The sequence below is a fragment of the Amblyomma mixtum genome, chromosome 1, assembly GCF_055824585.1.
Source record: "Amblyomma mixtum isolate Tamu chromosome 1, ASM5582458v1, whole genome shotgun sequence".
Classification (NCBI taxonomy): Eukaryota; Metazoa; Arthropoda; class Arachnida; order Ixodida; family Ixodidae; genus Amblyomma; species Amblyomma mixtum.
The window spans coordinates 208751728-208774987 of NC_143012.1; the positions used below are offsets into that span (position 1 = coordinate 208751728).

The 23260-nt window shown below is 45.5% G+C and overlaps 4 non-coding genes across 4 annotated transcripts; all 4 read right to left on the reverse strand.

Annotated features, from left to right (window-relative positions):
• Positions 1 to 3208: 3208 nt before the first annotated feature.
• Positions 3209 to 3281, reverse strand: TRNAV-AAC (transfer RNA valine (anticodon AAC)). The gene has a single exon. It is a non-coding gene; the product is annotated as a tRNA-Val (tRNA).
• Positions 3282 to 7815: 4534 nt separating this feature from the next.
• On the reverse strand, positions 7816 to 7888 carry TRNAV-AAC (transfer RNA valine (anticodon AAC)). The gene has a single exon. It is a non-coding gene; the product is annotated as a tRNA-Val (tRNA).
• An 8479-nt stretch (positions 7889 to 16367) lies between these two features.
• TRNAV-AAC (transfer RNA valine (anticodon AAC)) lies at positions 16368 to 16440 on the reverse strand. Its single transcript has one exon. It is a non-coding gene; the product is annotated as a tRNA-Val (tRNA).
• A 4541-nt stretch (positions 16441 to 20981) lies between these two features.
• Positions 20982 to 21054, reverse strand: TRNAV-AAC (transfer RNA valine (anticodon AAC)). Its single transcript has one exon. It is a non-coding gene; the product is annotated as a tRNA-Val (tRNA).
• Between the last annotated feature and the right edge of the window lie 2206 nt (positions 21055 to 23260).

The following is a 23260-nucleotide window of genomic DNA, read 5'->3' on the forward strand; positions in this document are numbered from 1 at the left end:
GTGCCGGCTCTTTCTGTTTGTTTTTTTAGCGTCGGTGTATAACACCCCCTGAAAAGTATTTCTGGCAACACCACCGCAGCGCCCCTATGGCCTTCTACAACAAACATCCCCGAAAAATCACCTCATCGACCACCAAGGGCTGCCCACTGTCCACCTTACAGCGACTTCGCCCTCATCACATCCCCATAGGCCGACAGGACAGTGCCTTGTCTCCAGGGGCAGTTGTAAGGCAGATCTTCGGCTCCGAAACCTCCAGCGGCCAGAGGAATTCGACAAATAGCTGAACGCTCACGCGCTCGTGATTGCATTTAGGATTGCTTTTCTTTATCTTCAATGCAGTTCGAAGTATTTGACGTCAAAAATACGCATTTTTTTAGCTAGTAAAGTTGGCTTCCCAAATGAGTTTTTAAAATGGCGTAGCTCGCATTTCTAATACAACAAGTACGGAAGCCGTTTGTCTGTTTCATGCTGCAGAAGCAGTTAAGTGGTTTTCTGCGGAAATACTCCGCCCAGCGACGACATTATAAAACTCTACATTGCGGGAAACCAAGTGTACGAGCTCAAAATGTGTTTTTTTTTATGTTACACGTATCGAAATGCATTACTGAGGAATAAAATTAAATAACTGGACTCTGCTTCCATATTCACAGCCGTCAATTACTGAATGTAAATCGGCCATTGGAATCAAAAGTGAAAAAATTCCCGCACTAGATGTTTATTTCCCTCTTACAACTGACACGTAGCAATAAAAACGCTATGCAAAATAGCAAGCAATACGCACCAATATATCAAATCTCACCCACCACCACTTTCCACGAAATGCACCACCTCCCCAGGTATGTACACGTCGGAAACACAACATGAGAACATATTCACATATCAACAAGCCAGGCTTTATAGCTCACGAAATTACGACACGCCACAGTTCACTATAGAATCAAGATTATTGGTTTACTTTAGTATTATTTTGCAGTTGCATTGTTATCACTTCTTATTTTAAATTGCTTTTATTTTACAGTTACAGTATTATTAGTTTTTATTTTGCCTTGTTATTTTATTTTGTAGTCAGAGCACTACTGGTAGTGTTACTTTTGTTTTACATTACTATTGTTGAATGCTCTACTTCCGCAGTGGAGTTCTACGGAAAGTGTCCCTTTACGTGTACCCGTTTAGTACACGGGCGTTTTCGTACCCATTCTCCAATCTGGGTATCAGCCTCCGAGGCCGGGTCTCTAACCCGTGCATCCTGCCCAACACAGTCGCGGAACGCCATAGCCACTGTGCTACCCCGAAGGGTGAGTATCATGTGCTAAAGGGTGCCTTATATGTGTGTAAGGTCCAACGATATGTGCTCTGATGCTCGTCGTATGCCGATGGGAGGCATGGGGCCAAGAAAAATTAGAGGGGACATTTTAAGCTCTGCCTTAAGCGTGTGATGCGATAGCGTTAATGAGTTGATACCCATATATGCGGAATTAGCCATTCTCAACTTTACACTCATATGACCCTGTGAGTCCTCATACAACTCCTTGCGCAATATTGCATCGCTTAAAGGGTGCGCCACTGCCCTGCGATGGCAGGTGATGCCATTGGTGGGTCTTGTGCGACCCATGTTGGTCTATCCTGATCAACCTCTGGCGATCAGTCATTAATTAAATTGCCACCTGCCAGAGTGGCTAATTTGCTCGCATTCCTTCGGGCAGGTTGTGGTGACACCACGGGGTCACATGACCTAGGCTTCTCCAGGGGCGGCCGCCTGGGCTACCCTGTTTGTCGCTCACAACTCCTTTGACGACACCGACGACCCCGACTAAACCAACGACATCGACGACGCTGATTTTCTGCGCAACGCGACCCTTGACGCTATATCTTCAACAGAGAAGGGGTGTGGATGTGCGGCATGAGCAGTACCAGTCCCCCCCCCCCCCCCCCCCCCCCCAAGCCAAACAGAAAATAAGCTACTTGGCACGGAATGCGACAGCATTCGACTCCACTCCTGTCGCAGTTTCTGTTGCATCTTATGTGCGTGTTTGCACGCTTTGGCGGCGCCGACACATTCGGAGGTGGGCACGATGGGTTTAAAATACGCGTTTTAAAGCTCGTTGAGTTGGCGGTTCCGCGTTACGCATGGTGTAGATTGAATTTATGATAGAGCAAATACCGATGCAATTTGTGTGTGTTGTTTTATGTAGAAGCAGTTATCGCGATTTTGGCGACAACACTCAGCGCAGCGACATGACTTTATATATATGGAATGTGGGAAGGCCAACTCAACGCCCTTTGAAACACTTATATTCGACGTTCGGTAGTTCGAACTACACTGCTGATAAAGAAAATTTATCAACTTGGCTCACTGTCAATGTTGACAGCTTTTAATTTTGCAATATAATTTTGTCCTCTAGAAGTAAAAAAAAAATACCAACATGATAGCGTTAAGGCTCTCATTATGCAGAAAACCTGGCATTAGGGTTGAGAGCGAAAAAGTAGGTGGCCCACATGACCTAGTGACGTCGCCACAACCTGCCCTCCATGGAAGGCGGCAACCATCCCATCGGAGGGCGAGCAAATTGCCCACCGTGGCAGGTGTCAGTTAATGCATGGTTGGTCGCCAGAGGCTGCTCTAGGAGGGCAATCTGGGCCTCAAAAGCCCGACTGGAAATTATATCCTTGTGTGAAACCTCGGCTTAGAGTTAAAGCATCTATTAGAATCTGAGCATCAATGTCATGATCAAAGATTAATCTAGAGTCTTTCGCAGAATTGCCGCATAAGATGTCTGATCGGCCCGGGCTTTTTAAAATACGGAAGACAGGAAACGTAAGGCTTTAAAGCAACATCAAGGCTTCGCGCCAACAAACTAGGCAAATCAATGTACAAGAAAACTAAGCAATCAGAACAAAGAATAAAAAAAATCAATATTCGGACCCTTGAATGAGAACTGATTTGCATCTTCTCAGAGGATAAAATATTAAACCAATAAGAGGCCTCCATCGAATATATGTGGAACTTATCTTTGAAGCCGCACAGCCGCTCAAATTCACATCAGCTTCTGATTTACGGATCTAACCTTAAAGCCATGAAAAGAAACTGAATAAAATGTTTTACGAACGTTTCTTATCTAGTTAGTTGACGCTCGCTAAAGAAAAGAATAGGCTCCTAGAGGTAAATGTAAATGCAGTTTGTTGGCAGTATGACAAAAAGTTGCTTTCCTGTGCCTGCCAGGGATCGAACCTGGGACCTTCCGCGTGTTAGGCGGATGTGATAACCACTACACCACAAGCACAGCGGTCCTGAGCTTATAACAATGCTGGGGTCAAGAAGGAGGTCGGAGGGAAGGTGCAGTGAAACCGGTTGCGGTCTTGGAAGGGAAATGCTTTTCGACACATTCTCTTTGAGGCAGTGGTTCACTCGAAGTCCGACTCGACTACTAATCAGCGGGAAGACTTCGCAGCATGGGCGTGGTTAAACAATCGCCAAACTTGCTACATAATCTCCAAAGTAAAGTTTGTTGACACTGCAGAATGTAATTCCAACGTTATTACTTAAGAGTGACGGAACACACACCTTGCAATGTCAGTACAACGCCAGCTAATACGTTTTCGAAACTTCCAGTCAAAAAAAAAAATTCTGGCGGTTTGGAATTTCTAAGCAAGAAACATTGTGCGAAAGCAGTTTTTCACAGGTGGACACCCTCTCCACGTACCTGAAAGCGCGATTGAAGTTTTCACTGACCCAGGGAGCCAGTTATGCGCGTCTTCAATTTTTTCATTGTCAGTGCGAATTTACCTAATGTCGTACGCAGGCAACCTATGCTCCATTGCCGTGTTTCTGGAGCAATGTTGCCAGAGCGTATTAATTTAGTGCCGTGTTCTCCCTCAACTACGTTCATGCCAACGTGTACAGCACGTATATTTCTGTCACTACCGCCTCATGACTATAAGCACAAATGTTAGTTTCTTAGTAGTATTAGGGTTATTGGATGAAGAAGATATGCAATGCACAGTGCGAGAGTGTGTAGCAGTTAACCCCATTGCATGTTTGGCGGCAGTCGTAGCCTATACTGCTCTGGCGCAGCGGCCTGCGAAGCTGACCTGTTCGTGCCGCCATAGGTTCGAATTCCACTCGGGGATGTTTGTTCCATTTCTTTGCATGTAATACTTTCAGTTGGCACAAACCCACAAACACCGCAAGCATACAAAGTTCCTAAGATCATGTCACGAGTTGACCCATCGAAAGAGGACTTCCGCACTAAAATAAGAATCTCTGAATGGTTTATGACATCGCGGGAGAACTGCCCAATGGGAGCTGCATTCCTCCATCGATATATAGTTAGCCTACCGCTGGATCCAGAAATTCTAGCCTGCAGCGAACCAGCCACGCCTATAATATGCCCACTTTTGCGCAGTTACGAGCGCTTATAGTTCAACTGCCTGTGCACGTTCCACTGACAGTCTCGTGTGTGTGTGCTCTTTTCTGCGTGACGTCCGTTTGTTGGCTGTTTTCTAGTATGTCACACTGACTAGCCCAGACTGAAGTCCTGCGACTGATAGTATAGTGTGGGACAACGTAACTAAGAAAGTTGGTAGTAATACTTTTGCGCTTCCGTAGAATATTGCTGGAAAACAGCTCAGTATACCTCAAAAAGAGGGAGCCTTATCATGGTAGATGGAAAGCACCGAAATATACTTGAAGAATGTGTCCGGTACATACTAGGTTGATTTTATTACACAGAGCCCTGCCGCGATGGCTCAGTGGGTACGGCACTTGGCTGCTGACCCGAATGACGCGGGCTCGATCCCGGCCGCGGTGGCCGTGTTTCGATGAAGGCGAAATTCTTGAGGCCCGTGTGCTGTGCGATGTCAGTGCACGTTAAAGAACTCCAGGTGGTCGAAATTTCCGGAGCCCATCACTACGGCGTCCCTCATAGCCTGAGTTGCTTTGGGACGTTAGACCCCAGTAAACCAAACCTATTACACAGAAATAGATGACTCCGAAATTACAGACATGCACAAACAGTTAATAAAAGACCGCGGCAACTCTTAAGAATAGATAAGTTACAAAGATGATTAAATCGGCCATACTATTGCATCCTTATGACCCTATGCCAGACAAGATCAGTACGGTACTTAGAGACACCATAGAAAAGCCATACGTCTTTCTTTTGAACGCTCTTCAACTCGTGTGTCCGAATCGGTTACTTTGCGACGACTTGGGGTAGTCTAGAATAAGTACGAGCGAAAAATGTGGTTCCATCCAAATTATGCAACTTCTAACCTTTATTAGATTGACCCCAACTCACTGTCTGCACTTCCAGTATCACTCAACAGAAGTCTAGAAACTCTCATTCGCCGCTTACGACTGAGAAAAACCTACGTGAATAATTATTTTCTCGATAGAATTGGGCTTGCAGACCATTCCATGATATGCATGTGGTGACGAGGATGAGGATGTACCTTTTCTGCTACTGGATTGCCCAGAGCAGGAAAGTTTTAGGACACGACTGAAGGAGGATTTCATCATTGTTGATCCCTTTAGTTGTTCAAAAGGTACTAGGTCCGTGGCAGATGTATGCCCTACAGCAAGGGGCCATCGTAGGCAGCAAATATTCTCTGCATCATCTGCACTTTCTTCCTCGCACAGTGGAGAAAACTCAGCACATAGGGAACCTTTGCAAATAAAAAAAAAAACTTGCAGACCTGTACCCAAGCAAACACTGATAGTTCCCTAAACAACCAAGCCTGGGTTTGTCGCCTGATGGAGATTATCTGTGAATTCTAGTATGCTCCACTGTTGTGAATTTGACGAAGAGGAATCATCATGTAGCGAAGGGTCCCGCACTACCAGCTTATGCCACCATAATGACTTTGCTTTGTACCCCAATGGCCAAACCAATACCACTTGGATTTATCTAAATAATGAGCCGTACCTGATACCTCGCCAAACTGCTCAGCCAAATGCAAAGCCTCAAGCACACTCGTTTTGTCAGAAAAAAAGAGGGCGACATCATCTGCATAGGGTAAAATCTTAATTTCACTTTGCGCCAGGGAGAAACCACGGATAGTTGCGCTGTTAATAATACTGAGGCAAAAAGGTTCTAGATATTGGGAAAACAACAAAGGCGATAATATACGGCCTTGGCGAAAAGATAACTTCAATGGGATAGATTTCGTTAGATCTTGGTTAACGATTAGCCTTGTATATAGGACTCGACATAGAACAGTGTTGTGCAAAACATCTCCAATATTTGCATGCTCTAAGACCGCAAACAAGAAATCGTGACGAACTTTATCAAATGCCTTGGCAAGGTCAGTCTGAATTAGAGCTACTTGTCCGGTCTCATCTGAGACTGTCTCAAATACTGAACCTACAATATGAATAATGGTTTGGATGCTGCGGCCTATGATACCATAGACCTGATAGTGCCAGTTAAGTGAGCGACAAGTAGCTAGAGACGATTGCAATGAACATTTGCAAAAAGTTTGTAATCAAATTTCGGACCGAAATTGGACGATATCCCTCAACTGTTTTCAACCAATTTGTGTCTGTATATACTATGCCCAGAATAGAAAGTGGTGGGAAAAAAGAAACATCGTAAGAAACCCGGAGAACCTCCATCAAGACAAGCGTTAGGCAAGTGGAAAATGTTTTATAGAACACGCTAGTAACATCATCTGGTCCAGAAGATTTGTGAGCCATCAGGGCAGGAATGGCAGATTCAATTTCGTCCAAAGTGATAGGACCCTCCACTACACCATGCTGATCATCGTCAAGTCGGGAAAATGCTTCGAATAAGCGACTGCAATCTGATCCCCCATTTATGCGTGCACAACCCCAGAACAGCTTCCTATAACAGTCAAAGAAAGCATCAGTAATACCAGGAACATCGCTATATGTGCAACCGCCATACTGGATTTCCAAGGGAGTAGCATGCTAGGCTCATAACCAGGCAGACTTCTCCTTTTTCATTAGTCTTTCTCTTTCTCATACTGAATTTCCAATATTTCTTTAGCAAGATCAGTGTGCCTTTAATCACAGAGGGCCCGTCGATATTGTTGCTCATCCAGCAACTTACTAGACCGATACCTTATCAAGGCCCCTTTGCGTCTTTCGGTTTCAAACTGCTGAAGCTCTGCTTTTACGGCAGTGATATTTTCTCTTGCAGCTCTCCCTTCCTCACTTTGCTACGAGAGTCGAATGCCGCTTTGTTGCTCTGTTTCCGCGTCCACTAATTTAGCACTCGTTTCGCTGGCTTGACACCTGCATCTCGACTGCGGCTTCCTACTCTGTTCTGACTGCACGCTTACAGGTAGGTTTCAAAGAAGCTGCTGGCAGTCCAGTTAAAACCCCAATGTTCTGTTTTCCAGTAGAGTAATCAACAAAGGCACAAAAATGTCCACCCGATAGGAAGACATTTTGGGTAATGTATACTTGGCAGGCGCTTTGCTCGAACAAAAACAGAATATTTGCCGTTATAGGTAATGGAGGAATTTTCGGTAAATGAGCTACGACGATTAGAAATGCATTGCTATTGAAGTCTCGTTGCTGCAGGCATAACTACCTTGCCTCGGTGCCCTTGGCGTTCGGCTGCTGACCTTGAGGTCAAAGGTTTTATACCGGCCACGGCGGCCATGATTCAGTGGCAGTGAAATACAAAAATGCCCGGGCGATGCACGATGTCGGCGCATGTTGAGAAGTCCAGGTGGTCTTAATTAATCTGGAGCTTTGCACTACAACGTGCCTTATAGGCCAAGTGTAGCTTGCGGGCGTTAAACACCACAATACCTGCAAGAATGGGGAGCAAGCAAGAAAAAAAGACGTGTGCCTGCCAGGGATCGAACCTGGGACCTTCCGCGTGTTAGGCGGATGTGATAACCACTACACCACAAGCACATCTGAAGATTGGCACGAGAAAGTTGCCGTCCACCCAACTCTCTGGCAGTGCCCTACTACTACAACCGGTCGGACCGTTCGAGTGTCCCGGATATTTTCACACACTCGATTCCAGAGTGCACCGTTAGGAAAGCTAGCGCCTCCTATGCGACAAAGCAGACACTACTGCGGCATCCACATTATTACAGTTCCTCATGACCAGCGCCGTACGAGATTTCATTATGCTTTATTTTTCATTTCTCCCGAACTTGTCCTAGGTAAACCGCGTAAATGGGGTCGCGATGTTTTCTTTAACGGTAGTTGGAACGTGCTGCCACAAAAAGAAAGGCTAAAAGTAAGCGAATGTTTGCACAAAAAAAAACAAGTGATTAAGGACTGACGCGAGTTTGTGCCAGCGCGCGATGAACTCATTTAGTTGACATACGCATGCGGGCTCACTGCGAAAGTGCATGCCCGCCAGCTTTGTCGCTTTCGGACTTAACAATGGCGACCGGTGTGATGCTGCATATATTAAACAGGTTTGTATTACATTATCCTTGAATTACCAGTCTCTTCTATTTGTCGCTCCCCACTATCTTTCACCCTCTCCATCCCATCCCTGTCGCTTTTATTTCTGATGAGCGCAGCTAAGATGCTTCTATAGTTGTGATGGTCTATGCCGCGGATAGCAAAAATCTTTCTCGCGTGTTTTGTATCTAATTTTCTAATAAACTCCTAATACTACAAGGCGATATCCTCTGTACTACCGTAATTGAGACCTTTCACTTCAAGTGTTCTGATTGTCGAAGCTAGGCCATGTATAAACAGGTGCTGATGCTGCGGCCAGCAAAAAATCTTTTCCTTCGTTTTGCTATACTATTTTCAAATAAACCACTGCTACTACTAGGCCAGTTCCTTTCTAATACTGCAATTGAGACTTTTAACTCCAGGTTTCTGCCTGTTGAAGCTAGGCTAAGTGTAGACGGCCACGGTCGGCACCTGTTAAAATGTGCGTAACTTACATTTTTCGCTTCAGCACTGTAAATAAGTTCTGGTGCCTGTGGAGAGGGTAAGATACGCTTAAAAATTTACCAAAAATCACAAGAATGTTCGAGTTTTCCAGAAAAATCAAGTACTGTAAAGTAAAAGATTATCAGAATTCCGCAAGCAAGAGCTAAAAGAGATCTCAAAGCGAACATATGTCCGATATAGGTCTAGATTTCAGGAGTGCATCTTTTGCAAAACGTCAAGCGCATGACGTTGTAGTTTCGGAACCAGTGTAGGTGAAGGTACCAGTTGTGGGCTGTTTAAACCGTATGCCCACTTAGTGCATGGAATATTATCATTAACTAAGAAGAATGGGTCTTAGTAGCTATTCGGCTAAGGGAGATTCCAAGAATTTCCAAGAATGTTTTTTCGGAAGTGATTTTTTGGGGCCGAACCATTTTGAGCAGTCAAAAGTCAAGTTCCCTTCATGTCAAGTTCCCCTTGTGTATTCTCTCGACCCGAAAGAAATGCAGGAAAAGACAACTAAAAGCCGGCCGTACAAACACAGTATATAACGAATGAGCGAAAACAGAGGCGTACTTATTTACCCTGTACATACATCAGAGAAGAAGAATGACTCACTGAAACTGAGTAATGTAGATTAATGACACAACCTGTTTTTCTAAAATACAATTTCTTCCCCTGAATACATCGGAGGAAGAAACCATAGTCACCTCATAAGGCAGTATCGATAGTACCGAGCCAACTTCTAGCTTTTCTTGCTTTCATCTTTCCAATTTAAATTTACTTTATTGTACTGTCGTTGTTTAACTATTGCTCACGGTTTGCGACCTGTTTTTGTTCTATTGTTCCTTCTGGCACTCTTTCAGCCTCCTAAGCAAATATATCCCTTGCGAAGAGCGGTCGGGTAACTTTGACATAAAAATCAACTGTGCTAGTATTTAATTTATTTAAGCTCAAATCTTCTTATCTAATGTTGCGGTTTCGTTTGACCCAGATAATACGTCGCATTTTACACGCTGTAAAGGCGAAAATGACACTGCATAATTTATACACCACAATATAATAAGCGGTAGGCACTGATAACGGCTTCAAGAAAACCTTCCACGCGGCTCCCTTCTTTTAGTGAGTTAGGCGTCAATCCAGTGAGGACGCGACGCATTTGGGTGGTGCGCTGGTTCTTTGTGGCTCCTGTCAGAGGTGTAGCCAGGGAGTGTGTTTCGGTGTTTTCGGGTATTCTAGAACACCCCACGAAATTTTCTGCGCGCTGCATAACCTCCCCACCCCTCCTTGAGATCTTTTTATTTTTTGCCCATGGTATTTTCCCACCGCATCGATATGTTAAAATGTAAAAACGAAAATAAGAGTGTCGGTTTATTTCCGAAAACAATGATGTACGTTGTCGCGGCTCTATAATAGGGCGCGGTAGTTATTGCAGAATATAGACATCCTTCTTCGCTATCGCACGACGTGGGGCACTCCTGTTGACTAGGCATAGTTCACCCAATTAAATATGCCTTTCCAAGTCAGCCGACTTTTTCATCCTTTGCATTGTTCTCAAGTGATCATACACTGTCGCGAAAATAAAAAAAGAGCTTTTTTGCACTTAAAGTGCCCCTTCGGCCAGGCGCAGGCCCATGTGGAAGGGGTAGAAGTTTTCACAAATGCCATTCATTCGCAGTTGCGGAATTTGTTGTTGTGCAGGAGCTTTTTGTGTTGTTGTATATTATGCGAAAATATTGTTCCTAGCTGCGATTTTCGTACGAATATTTTTTTTGTGTGAGTGAGAAAATAAAAGTTCTCTACGAATCAAGACCTCGGAGTCCTGCATCCACTCGTATTTTTATGTAGATATCACATTGAACGAAATAACTAAACGTTCGGGTTTATTGAAGCAGAAAAACGAGTAAGATATTGTTTGGGTGCAGGCTCTTTCTGTTTGTTTTTTACCGTCGGCGTATAACACACCCTGAAAAATATTTCTGGCAACGCCACTGCAGCGCCCCTAGGGCATTCTAGAACAAATATCCCCGGAAAATCAACTCATCGATCACCATGGGCTGTCCACCGTCCACCTTAACAGTGACTTCGCCCTCATAACATCCCCATAGGCCGACAGGACAGTGCCTTGTCTCCGGGGGGAGTTGTAAGGCAGATCTTCGGCTCCGAAACCTCCAGCGGCCAGAAGAGTTCGACAAATAGCTGAACGCTCAGGCGCTCGTGATTGCATCTGAGATTGCTTTTCTTTATCTGCATTGCAGTTCGAAGTATTTGACGTCAAAAATACGCATTTGTTTAGCTAGTGTGACGGACTAGAAGACGACGAAGCGGGCAGTGGCATGGGCAGGAGCGCTCGTGCTAGGCTCGCAGACATTAAATCATATCATCGCCATCGGTCATTCAGTCCTTTCTTCATCGCTTGCCGTCACGTAACATTTGGTGGAGGTGCTGGGTACCTTCTTCATCCCGGTCCTGGAGCTTAGGAACCTGCTGTACACCGAGGTATTCTGTGGAGAGCTCACGGCTTCACACCTCCCGGCGCTTCCCCAGCCTGCCAGGTATGCCCCGATGCCGCCGCTCTTCACCGCCCCGCCCCAAGCCCCGACCAGAAGACACGACGACACAACGACCGCCGCAACTGCCCTGTGACCCCACTCACCGCCCACATGAAAACCTAGAAGACCAAACGACCTGCGACCCCACTGAACCGAGACCGCCGCCACTGACCAGAGTTCCAATTGACCACCGACACTCACACGAGAAACAAGTACCCCAGCCCCCGCCGTTGGGTGTGTCCACGGGCCTCGCCGTTGACTTCCAGAAACCGGTGGCTCCTCAGTTTTCGTGGACCTGGCTTCACCCGCTCATCATCTCTTTCATCGTGGTGGCAAGCCCTTCATCTTCTCTTCTCTGTTAATATGTTCTGCCACGCCCATCGTCACGTCCTGCTTGTCATCGTCTGTGGCATTCTTCTAGTTCGCGCGATCGGGACGATCGCTTCGTGGCACCGAGTCATGTGACGGACTAGAAGACGACGAAGCGGGCAGTGGCATGGGCAGGAGCGCTCGTGCTAGGCTCGCAGACATTAAATCATATCATCGCCATCGGTCATGCAGTCCTTTCTTCATCGCTTGCCGTCACGTAACACTAGTAAAGCTGGCTTCCCAAATGAGTTTTTAAAATGGCGTAGCTCGCATTTCTAATGCAACAAGTACGGAAGCCGTTTGTCTGTTTCATGCTGCAGAAGCAGTTCAGTGGTTTTCTGCGGAAATACTCCGCCCAGCGACGACATTATAAAACTCTACATTGTGGGAAACCAAGTGTACGAGCTCAAAATGTGTTTTTCATGTTACACGTATCGAAATGCATTGCTGAAGAATAAAATTAAATAACTGGACTCTGCTTCCATATTCACAGTCGTCAATTACTGAATGTAAATCGACCATTGGAATCAAAAGTAAAAAAATTCCCGCACTAGATGTTTATTTCCCTCTTCCAACTGACACGCAGCATTAAAAACGCTATGCAAAATAGCAAGCAATACGCATCAATATATCAAATCCCACCCACCACCACTTTCCACGAAATGCACCACCTCCCCAGGTATATACATGTCGGAAACTTAACACGAGAACATATTCACATATCAACAAGCCAAGCTTTATAGCTCACGAAATTACGACACGCCACAGTTCACTATAGAATCAAGATTATTGGTTTACTTTAGTATTATTTTGCAGTTACATTGTTATCCCTTTTTATTTTAAATTGCTTTTATTTTACAGTTACAGTATTATTAGTTTTTATTTTGCCTTGTTATTTTATTTTGTAGTCAGAGCATTACTAGTAGTGTTGCTTGTATTTTATAGTACTGTTAATGAATGCTCTACTTCCGCAGTGGAGTTCTACGGAAAGTGTCCCTTGACGTGTACCCGTTTAGTACACGGGCGTTTTCGTACCCATTCTCCAACCTGGGTATCAGCCTCCGAGGCCGGGTTTCTAACCCGTGCATCCTGCCCAACACAGTCGCGGAACGCCATAGCCACTGTGCTACCACGAAGGGTAAGTACCATGTGCTAAAGGGTGCCTTATATGTTTGTAAGGTCCAGCGGTATGTGCTCAGATGCTAGTGGTATGCCTATGGGATGCATGGAGGCAAAAAAATTGGAAGTGCCACTTAAGCTCTGCCTTAAGTGGATGACGCGATAGTGGTAATGAGTTGATACCCATATATGCGGAATTAGCCATTCCCAACTTTGCATTCATATGACCCTGGGAGTCCTCATACAACTCTATGCGCAGAGTTGCATCGGTTAAAGAATGCTCCATTTCCCTGCGATGGCAGGTGCTGCCATTGGTGGGTCTTGTGCGACCCATGTTGGTCTTCCCGATCAACCTCTGGCGATCAGTCATTAATTTAACTGCCACCTGCCAGAGTGGCTAGTTTGCTCACAATCCTTCGGGCAGGTTGTGGTGACACCACAGGGTCACATGACCTAGGCTTCTCCGGATGCGGCCGCCTGGGCCACCCTCTTTATCGCTCACAACTCCTTCGACGACGCCGACAACACCGACGAAACCGACTAAACCAACGACATCGACGACGCTGATTTTCTGCGCAGCGGGACCCTTGACGCCATCACGTTAGTAGAGAAGGGGTGTGGATGTGCGGCATGAGCTGTACGAGGGGGTACCCAAAAGAAACCGGACTAAATTTTTTGCTCGGCAAAACTTCTGTGGTACCGCGTTTTGCCACTAGGAGCGCATAGAACGAACATTCCAGAGTCAGTAAGCCGAGTGCCGTCGTTGAAGGAGGTCAGACTAGTTTAGGGAGAGTTTTAGAGTGACGACTGTTTTGTGTGAACGTCGTTTTTGCAATGGCTGATTTTCGTGAACAGCGTGCGCCGGTGAAATTACGATTTTTGCTCGGAAAAAGTTGAATGGAAACTCTTGAAATATTAAGAAAGACGTACAAGGACGATGCTATGGGGACAACTCAAGTGTTCCTGAATCGAATCCTGAATCAAAGCAACAATCATGCCAATGAAAAACTTCAAATTCACCTCGCCTCAAGAAAGCTCGTCAGGTGAAACCAAACCTCAAAACAATGCTGATTTGTTTTTTCGACGTGAGAGGAGTCGTCCATTGAGAATTTGTTCCGCAGGGTCAGACAGTTAGCCAGGCTTTCTACTTGGATGTTTTGAAAAGATTGGGAAACAGTGTGCAGTGGAAGCGGCCAGATTTGTGGCGGTCGGGTGATTGGTTTTTCCATCATGGCAATGCCCCTGCTCACACCGCCCTGTCTCTACGACAATTTTGGACCAAAAATGGCATGACCCCTATTCCTTAACCCTTATACTCTCCTGACCTTGCCCCGTGCTACTTTCTTTGTTTCCTAGAATGAAAAAATAGGTGAATGGAAAGCGTTTCGCTGATGTTGCTGAGGTGAAGAAAAAAACGACGGAGGCACTGTGAAGCATCACAAAAGATGAATTTAAACAATGTTTTGAAAAATGGAATGAAAGATTCGACAAGCGTATCATTGCAAGTGGGAAATACTTTGAAGGAGATTGAAGGTCTGTGCTTAAAAAGTGAAGAAATAAGTTCAAACAAAAATAAGTCCGGTTTCTTTTGGGTACCCCCTCGTACCAGTCCCGGAACCTCCCCAAGCCACGAAGAAAGCAAACTACTTGGGAACGGAATGCGATAGCATTCGACTCCACACCTGTCGCAGTTTCTGTTGCATCTTATGAGTGTGTTTGCATGCTTTGGCGGCGCCGACACATTCGGAGGTGGGCACGATGGGCTTAAAATACGCGTTTTAAAGCTCGTTGGGTTGGCGGTCCCGCGTTACGCATGGTGTCGATTGAATTTATGATAGAGCAAATACCGGTGCCATTTGTGTGCGTTTTTCATGCAGAAGCAGTTATCGCGATTTCGGCGACAATACTCAGCGCAGCGACACCACTTTATGATTATCGAGCGCGGGAAGGCCAACTCAACGACCGGAAAGTTGGACTAGTTAGAAGCTGTTCATGATGAAAATGGGGGCGCCAACAAAACGGTGACGCAGAAAGAAGACAACAGAACGAGCGCCTAGAGGACGAAAGGCGCTCGTCCTGTTGTGTTCTTTCTACGCCTCCGTTTTGTTTGCGCCCCAATTTTCATCAAGAATAACTACGCGGCTTTTGAAACGCGTATATTTGGTGTTCGATAATTCGAACTACACTGCCGATAAAGCAAATTTTAGAACTGTGCTCACCTTCAGTGTTGATGGCCTTTATTTTGCAATATTATCTTGCCCTCTAGAATTAAAAGAATATTTACGCGATAGCATTAAGGCCCATTTTATGCAGAAAACCGTCGCCGGAGTTGAGAGCAAAAGAGCAAGTGGTCCATTTGACCTTGTGAGATCACCACAACCTGCCCACCGTGGAAGGCGGCAGCCAATGCATCGGACGGCGAGCAAACTTCCCACCGTGACAGGTGTCAATTAATGATTTGTCGCCAGAGGCTGCTCTAGGATAGCAACCTGTGCCCCAAAAAACCGACTGTAAGTTATGTCCGTGTGTGAAACCTCGGCTTAGAGTTAAAGCATTCATTATTGTCAGGACATCAATGTCATCATCAAAGACAAACACAGTTTCGTTCGTGGAATTGCTGCATCTCATGTCTGATGGTTCCGGACTTTTTAAAGTACGCAAAGTAGAAAATGTCAGGCTTTAAAGCAGCAGCAAGGCTTCGCGCCAACAAACCAGGCAAATCAGTGTGCATGAAAACTAAGAAATAATTTACAGCTCTTTTGGCGGGAATAAACTGAGTGGTTTTGTTCGGACGGATAGACTGGACAAATTAGGGTTCTGAAGCGAATGTTCTAGATGGAAGACATTGAAATAAAGTGGGAATAGAACAGGTGAGCAGGGGTGATTGGCGACAGGTCCATAAAACGCGTCTGTCTACTCTGTCTACCAGCCATCTAAGTAACATCACGTGCTTTGGGCAGTCGCCGAAACCGTTCCTACGAATCGACACACACGCAGAGGCCAGTGGGCAACTTCCTCCTTCCCCGATAAGCGGTATATCTATATTTTTAAATGAACGATACGCGCCAGCTGTCGTAGTAGATGGTGCTTAAAAATAAAGAATAAGAAGCTTTCAATATTCGGAGCGTTGAATGAGAACTGATTTGGATACCCTAAGAGGATAAAACATTTAACCAATAAGAGGCGTACATCAAATATCTCTGGAATGTGTCCTCGAAGCCGCACAGCCACTTGTAATTTACTTTATCTTCTCCTTTTACTGATGCCACCAAAAAAGCAATAAAAAGGTCATTTAGCGTAGAAAGTAGGGCTAGTTGGTTGCTAGAACATAAAAAGGAACTGAATAAAATGTTTCACGAATGTTCGTAATCGAGTTAGTTGAGCAGGTTGAAGAACAGATTAAGCTCCTACAGCGAAATGTAAATGCAGTATGAGAAAAAACAACTTCCTGTGCCTGCCAGGGATCGAACCTGGGACCTTCCGCGTGTTATGCGGATGTCATAACCACTACACCACAAGCACAAATTTCCTGTGTTTATAACAATACTGGCCTCAAGCGCGAGGTCGGAGGGAAAGTGCAGTGAAACCAGTTGCTATCTTGGAAGTAAAGTGCTCTGTGGCACATTCTTTATGCGGCAGTGGTTGTCTTGAAGTCCTACTCGGCTACTAATGAGCTGGAAGACTTCGCAGCATGGGCCTGCTCAAGCGATCGCCAGATTTGCTCCGTTATCTACAAAGTAACTTTTGGTGACAGAATGTAATTCCAACGTTATTAAGAGTGACGAAACTAACACCTTGCGATTGTAACATACGGAAGTCATGTCAGAACAACGTCAGCTGATATCTTTTCGAAACTTCTTGTAAAAAAAAAAGAAGTTCTTGCGGTTTAGCATTTTTGAGTAAGAAATATTGTGCGAAAGCAGTTTTTTGCAGGTGGACACATCCTCCACGTACCTGAAAGCGCGATTGAGGTTTTCACTGACCCAGAGGGCCAGTTATGCGCGTCTTCAATTTTTGATCGTCAACGTGAATTTACCTAATGTAGTACGCCAGCAACCAAGGCTACATTGCCGTGGTTCCGGAGCAATGTTGCCAATGAATATTGCTTTAGTGCCGTCTTTCTGCCACAACGTCGCTCACGCTAACGAGTGCAGCTTGTATCTTTCTGACACTACCGCCTCATGAGTCAAAGCACTAATGTTAGTTTGATATTCGTATTCGAATTATTGGATGAAGAAGATGAGCAATGCCCAGTGAGAGAGTGTGTAGCAGTTTACCCCATTGCGTGTTCGGCGGCGGTCGTAGCCTACTTCTCCGGCGCAGCGGCCTGCGAGACTGATCTGTTGGCGCCGCCAGAGATTCGAATTTAATTCGTGGATGCTTGTTTCAATTCTTCGTATGTAATACTTTCACATGGCACAAACCCACAAACACCGCAAGCATGCAATGTTCCTAAGATCATGTCACGAGTTGACCCATCGAAAAAGAACTTCCGCACTAAAATAAGAATCTGTGAATGGTTTATGACATCGCGGCAGAATTGCCCAATTGGAGCTGTATTTCTCCATCGATATACAATTAGCCTACCGCTGCATCCAGAAATTCTAGCCGGTAGCGAGCCAGCCACGCCTATTATATGCCCACTTTTGCGCAGTTACGCGCGCTTATAGTTCAACTGGCTGTGCACGTTCCACTGATAGTCTCGCGTGTGTGTGTGTGTGCTTCTTTGTGCGTGACGTCCGTTAGTTGGCTCTTTTCTAGTATGTCACACTAACTAGCCCAGACTCAAGTCCTTCTACAACTGATAGTGTGGGACAAAGTAAGCAAGAAAGTTGGTAGTAATACTTTTGCGCTTCCGTAGAGTATTGCTGCATAACAGCTCAGTATACCTCAAAAAGAGGAAGCCTTATCATGGTAGATGGAAATCACCCAAATATACTTGAAGAATGTGTCCGGTACACACTAGATTCATTTTATACACAGAGCCCCGCTGCGATGGCTCAGTGCTTACGACGCTCGGCTGCTGACCCGAAAGACGCGGGTTCGATCGGCCAGTTTCGGTGAATGCGCAATTCTAGAGACCCATGTACTGTGCGATGTCAGTGCACGTTAAAGAACCCCAGGTGGTCGAAATTTCCGGAGCCCTTCACTACGGCGTCCCTCATAGCCTGAGTTGCTTTGGGACGTTAAACCCCAGTAAACCAAACCTATTACACATAAATAGATGACTCCAAAATTACAGACATACACAAACAGTTAATAAAAGACTGCGGCCGCTCTTAAGCATGGATAACTTACACAGATGATTAAATCGACCATACCATTGGATCCTTATGAGCCTATGCCAGACAAGATCAGTACGGTACTTAGAGACATCATAGAAAAGCCATACGTCTTTTGAACGCTCTTCCACTCGTGTGTCCGAATCGGTTACTTTGCGACGACCTGGGGCGCTCTAAATTAAGAACGAGAAAAAAATGTGGTTCCATCCAAATTATGCAACTTCTAACCTTTATTAGATTGACCCCAACTCGCTGATTACACTCCCATTATCACTCAACAGAAGTCTAGAAACTCTCATTCGCCGCTTGCGACTGAGAACATCCTGCGCGAATAATTATTTTCTCGATAGAATTGGGCTTGCACACCATTCCATGGTATGCATGTGGTGACGAGGATGAGGATGTGCCTCTTCTGCTACTGGATTGCCCAGAGCAGGAAAGTTTTAGGACACGACTGAAGGAGGATTGGATCACTGTTGATCCCTTTAGTTGTTCAAAAGGTACTAGGTCCGTGGCAGATGTACGCCCTAGAGAAAGGGGTCATCGTAGGCTGCAAATATTCTGTGCATCCGCTGCACTTTCTTCCTCGCACAGTGGAGATCATCAGCACATAGGGAAGTTTTGCAAATAAGAAAATCCTGCAGACTTGAGCCCAAGCAAACACTGATAATTCCCTAAATAACCAAGCCTGGGTTTGTCGCCTCATGGAGATTATCTGTGAATTCTAGTATGCTCCACTGTTGTGAATTTAATGAAGAGGAATCCTCATGTAGCGAAGGGTCCCGCACTACCAGCTTATGCCACCATAATGACTTTGCTTTGTACCCCAATGGCCAAACCAATACCACTTGGATTTATCTAAATAATAAGCCGTACCTAATACCTCGCCAAACTGCTCAGCCAAATGCAAAGCCTCAAGCACACTCGTTTTGTCAAAAAAAAAAGAGGGCGACATGTTCTGCATAGGCTAAAATCTTAATTTAACTTTGCGCCAGGGAGAAACCACGGATAGTTGCGCTGTTAATAATACTGAGGAAAAGGGGTTCTAGATATAGGGCAAACAACGAAGGCGATAATAGACCGCTTTGGTGAAAAGATAATTTCGATGGAATAGGTTTCGTTAGCTCTTGGTTAACGATAAGCCTTGTATAGGACTCTACACAGAACAGTGTTGTAGAAAACATCTCCAATATTTGCATGCTCTAAGACCGCAAACAAGAAATCGTGACGAACTTTATCAAATGCCTTGGCAAGGTCAGTCTGAATTAGAGCTACTTGTCCGGTCTCATCTGAGACTGTCTCAAATACTGAACCTACAATATGAATAATGGTTTGGATGCTGCGGCCTATGATACTATAGACCTGATAGTGCCAGTTAAGTGAGCGACAAGTAGCTAGAGACGGTTGCAATGAACATTTGCAAAAAGTTTGTAATCAAATTTCGGACCGAAATTGGACGATATCCCTCAACTGTTTTCAACCAATTTGTGTCTGTATATACTATGCCCAGAATAGAAAGTGGTGGGAAAAAAGAAACATCGTAAGAAACCCGGAGAACCTCCATCAAGACAAGCGTTAGGCAAGTGGAAAATGTTTTATAGAACACTCTAGTAACATCATCTGGTCCAGAAGATTTGTGAGCCATCAGGGCAGAAATGGCAGATTCAATTTCGTCCAAAGTGATAGGACCCTCCACTGCACCCTGCTGATCATCGTCAAGTCAGGAAAATGCTTCGAATAAGCGACTGCAATCTGATCCCCATTTATGCGTGCACAACCCGCGAACAGCTTCCTATAACAGTCAAAGAAAGCATCAGTAATACCAGGAACATCGCTATATGTGCAACCGCCATACTGGATTTCCAAGGGCTAGGCTCATAACCTAGGCTCATGCTAGGCTCATAACCAGGCAGACTTCTCCTTTTTCATTAGTCTTTCTCTCTCTCATACTGAATTTCCAATATTTCGTTAGCAAGATCAGTGTGCCTTTAATCACAGAGGGCCCGTCGATATTGTTGCTCATCCAGCAACTTACTAGACCGATACCTTATCAAGGCCCCTTTGCGTCTTTCGGTTTCAAACTGCTGAAGCTCTGCTTTTACTGCAGTGATATTTTCTCTTGCAGCTCTCTCTTCCTCACTTTGCTACGCGAGTCGAATGCCGCTTTGTTGCTCTGTTTGCCGCGTCCACTAATTTAACACTCGTTTCGCTGGCTTTACAACTGCATCTCGACTGCGGCTTCCTACTCTGTTCTGACTGCACGCTTACAGGTAGGTTTCAAAGAAGCTGCTGGCAGTCGAGTTAAAACCGCAATGTTCTGTTTTCCAGTCGAGTAATCAACAAAGGCACAAAAATGTACACCCGATAGGAAGACATTTTGGGTAATGTATACTTGGCAGGCGCTTTGCTCGAACAAAAACAGAATATTTGCCCTTATAGGTAATGGAGGAATTTTCGGTAAATGAGCTACGACGATTATAAATCCATTGCTATTGAAGTCTCGTTGCTGCAGGCATAACTACCTTGCCTCGGTGCCCTTGGCGTTCGGCTGCTGACCTTGAGGTCAAAGGTTTTATACCGACCACGGCGGCCATGATTCAGTGGCAGTGAAATACAAAAATGCCCGGGCGCTGCACGATGTCGGCGCATGTTGAGAAGTCCAGGTGGTCTTAATTAATCTGGAGCTTTTCACTACAACGTGCCTTATAGGCCAAGTGTAGCTTGCGGGCGTTAAACACCACAATACCTGCAAGAATGGGGAGCAAGCAAGAAAAAAAGACGTGTGCCTGCCAGGGATCGAACCTGGGACCTTCCGCGTGTTAGGCGGATGTGATAACCACTACACCACAAGCACATCTGAAGACGGGCACAAGAAAGTTGCCGTCCACCCAAATCTCTGGCAGTGCCCTACTACTACAACCGGTCGGACCGTTCGAGTGTCCCGGATATTTCCACACACTCGATTCCAGAGTGCACCGTTAGGAAAGCTAGCGCCTCCTATGCGACAAAGCAGACACTACTGCGGCATCCACATTATTACAGTTCCTCATGACCAGCGCCGTACGAGATTTCATTATGCTTTATTTTTCATTTCTCCCGAACTTGTCCTAGGTAAACCGCGTAAATGGGGCCGCGATGTTTTCTTTAACGGTAGTTGGAACGTGCTGCCACAAAAAGAAAGGCTAAAAGTAAGCGAATGTTTGCACAAAAAAAAAACAAGTGATTAAAGACGGGCGCGAGTTTGTACCAGCGCGATTGGATTGGATTGTAAAACGTTTATTGCCAACATTCTGAAGGGCATATAGGCCCCCTGCCTAAACGACGGCCAGAAGGTCTTGGCTCCTGGCGGCGTCTTCGGCCAGTTGGACGACTTTTGTTTGAGTCTCCGGATCGGAGCTGAGTAGGAGAGCCTCCCATTGTTCAAGTGACTTTATTTTTTGTCCCTCCAGGGGGGCAAAAGGGCATTTCCAGAGAATATGGTTGAGATCCGCTTTGGCCTTGCATTGCTTACACTCGTTTGAATATTGTCCCGGATAATAACGACTACACATAACCGGGTTCGGAAACGTATAAGTTTGGAGACGGCGCCAAGAGGTGGCCTGACTCTTTGTCAATGATTTATCAGCAGCGGGGTACTTTGTTCGATTGAGCCTATAATGTGTTGTGATTTCTCTGTAACCTACAAGACGATCCCTGTCTGCGAAGCCCTCGGTATGGCCACTGGCTCGGAAAGCAAGACCTCGAGCCAGTTCGTGAGCTGCTTCATTTCCAGCCAGGGATGCGTGTGCAGGTGTCCAGACTATGCGAATTTTGCGGTCGTCCCTTGCAGTCCGCAGGATTCCGTTCGTCAGAGGGGAGACCCTCCCCTTGGCAAAGTTCATCACTGCTACCTTTGAGTCACTGACAATCATTGACGCATCCGTGCCCACTATTGCAAGAGCGATGGCGGCTTCTTCTGCAATTTCGGGACTGTCCGTCGTGATCGAAGCGCCGGCTCGGAGATATGTCTCGGCGCTAGCTACCGCTATCACCATTCTCCCCCTCCCGCAATTAGCTGCGTCCACGTAGGCCACGTCTTCTATCGGATAGTTTTTGAAACATTTGCCGAGGGCTTCAGCCCGTTTCTCTCTGCGATCCTTGTGGTGGACGGGATGCATGTTTTTCGGTAGTGGTGGGATCATCAGCCTATCGCGCACGCTCTTAAGCATGTCCACTTTCGGACCGCGCTGACTCTCGTAATTTATTCCTAGTTTCGCGAGGATTTGCCTGCCTGTAACGCTTCCCGACAGCCTTTCGTACTGCGAGACTGTCACGCCTTCCACAATTTCATCCAATGTGTTGTGAAGACCTAGTTCTAAAAGTTTTGCGGTGGGGGTCCGAATTGGTAAACCCAGCGCCTGCTTGACACTTCTGCGAATGATCCCTTCCAGCTTGGACTTCTCCGCTGCCTTGAGATTAAGGAAAGGAGCTACGTAAGAAATCTTACTTATTACAAAGGCTTGAACTAATCTGATTAGATTCGTTTCTTTCATGCCATAGCGCCTATTTGCGATTCTGCGGATGAGCCGCATGAACTCATTTTCGTTGACATACGCATGCGGGCTCACTGCGAAAGTGCATGCCCGCCAGCTGCGTCGCTTTCGGACTTAACAATGGCGGCCGGTGTGATGCTGCATATATATTAAACAGGTTTGTATTACATTAATCTGTACATTAACGACATCACAAACATTGATAATACTGCGAAATTAATTGCATATGCTGACGATGCTAGCCTGTTTTTTACTTCTTCCCATCCTATTGATCTTGTGCCACGCTGCAATAATTTCCTAAGTAAATTACACGAATGGAGCACATTCAACTCACTTTCTATTAATAGCACTAAAACTACGGCCGTGTTATTTCAAGCGAAAAATAAAAACACCTTTATTAACAGTGACCTCGTTATAGGCACATCGACCATTGAACTTGTTCCGTACATAAAAAGTCTTGTAATTTTATTTTACGCACACCTAACATGGAATAATCACGTTCAACTCATTTTTAAAAAACTTGCGAAA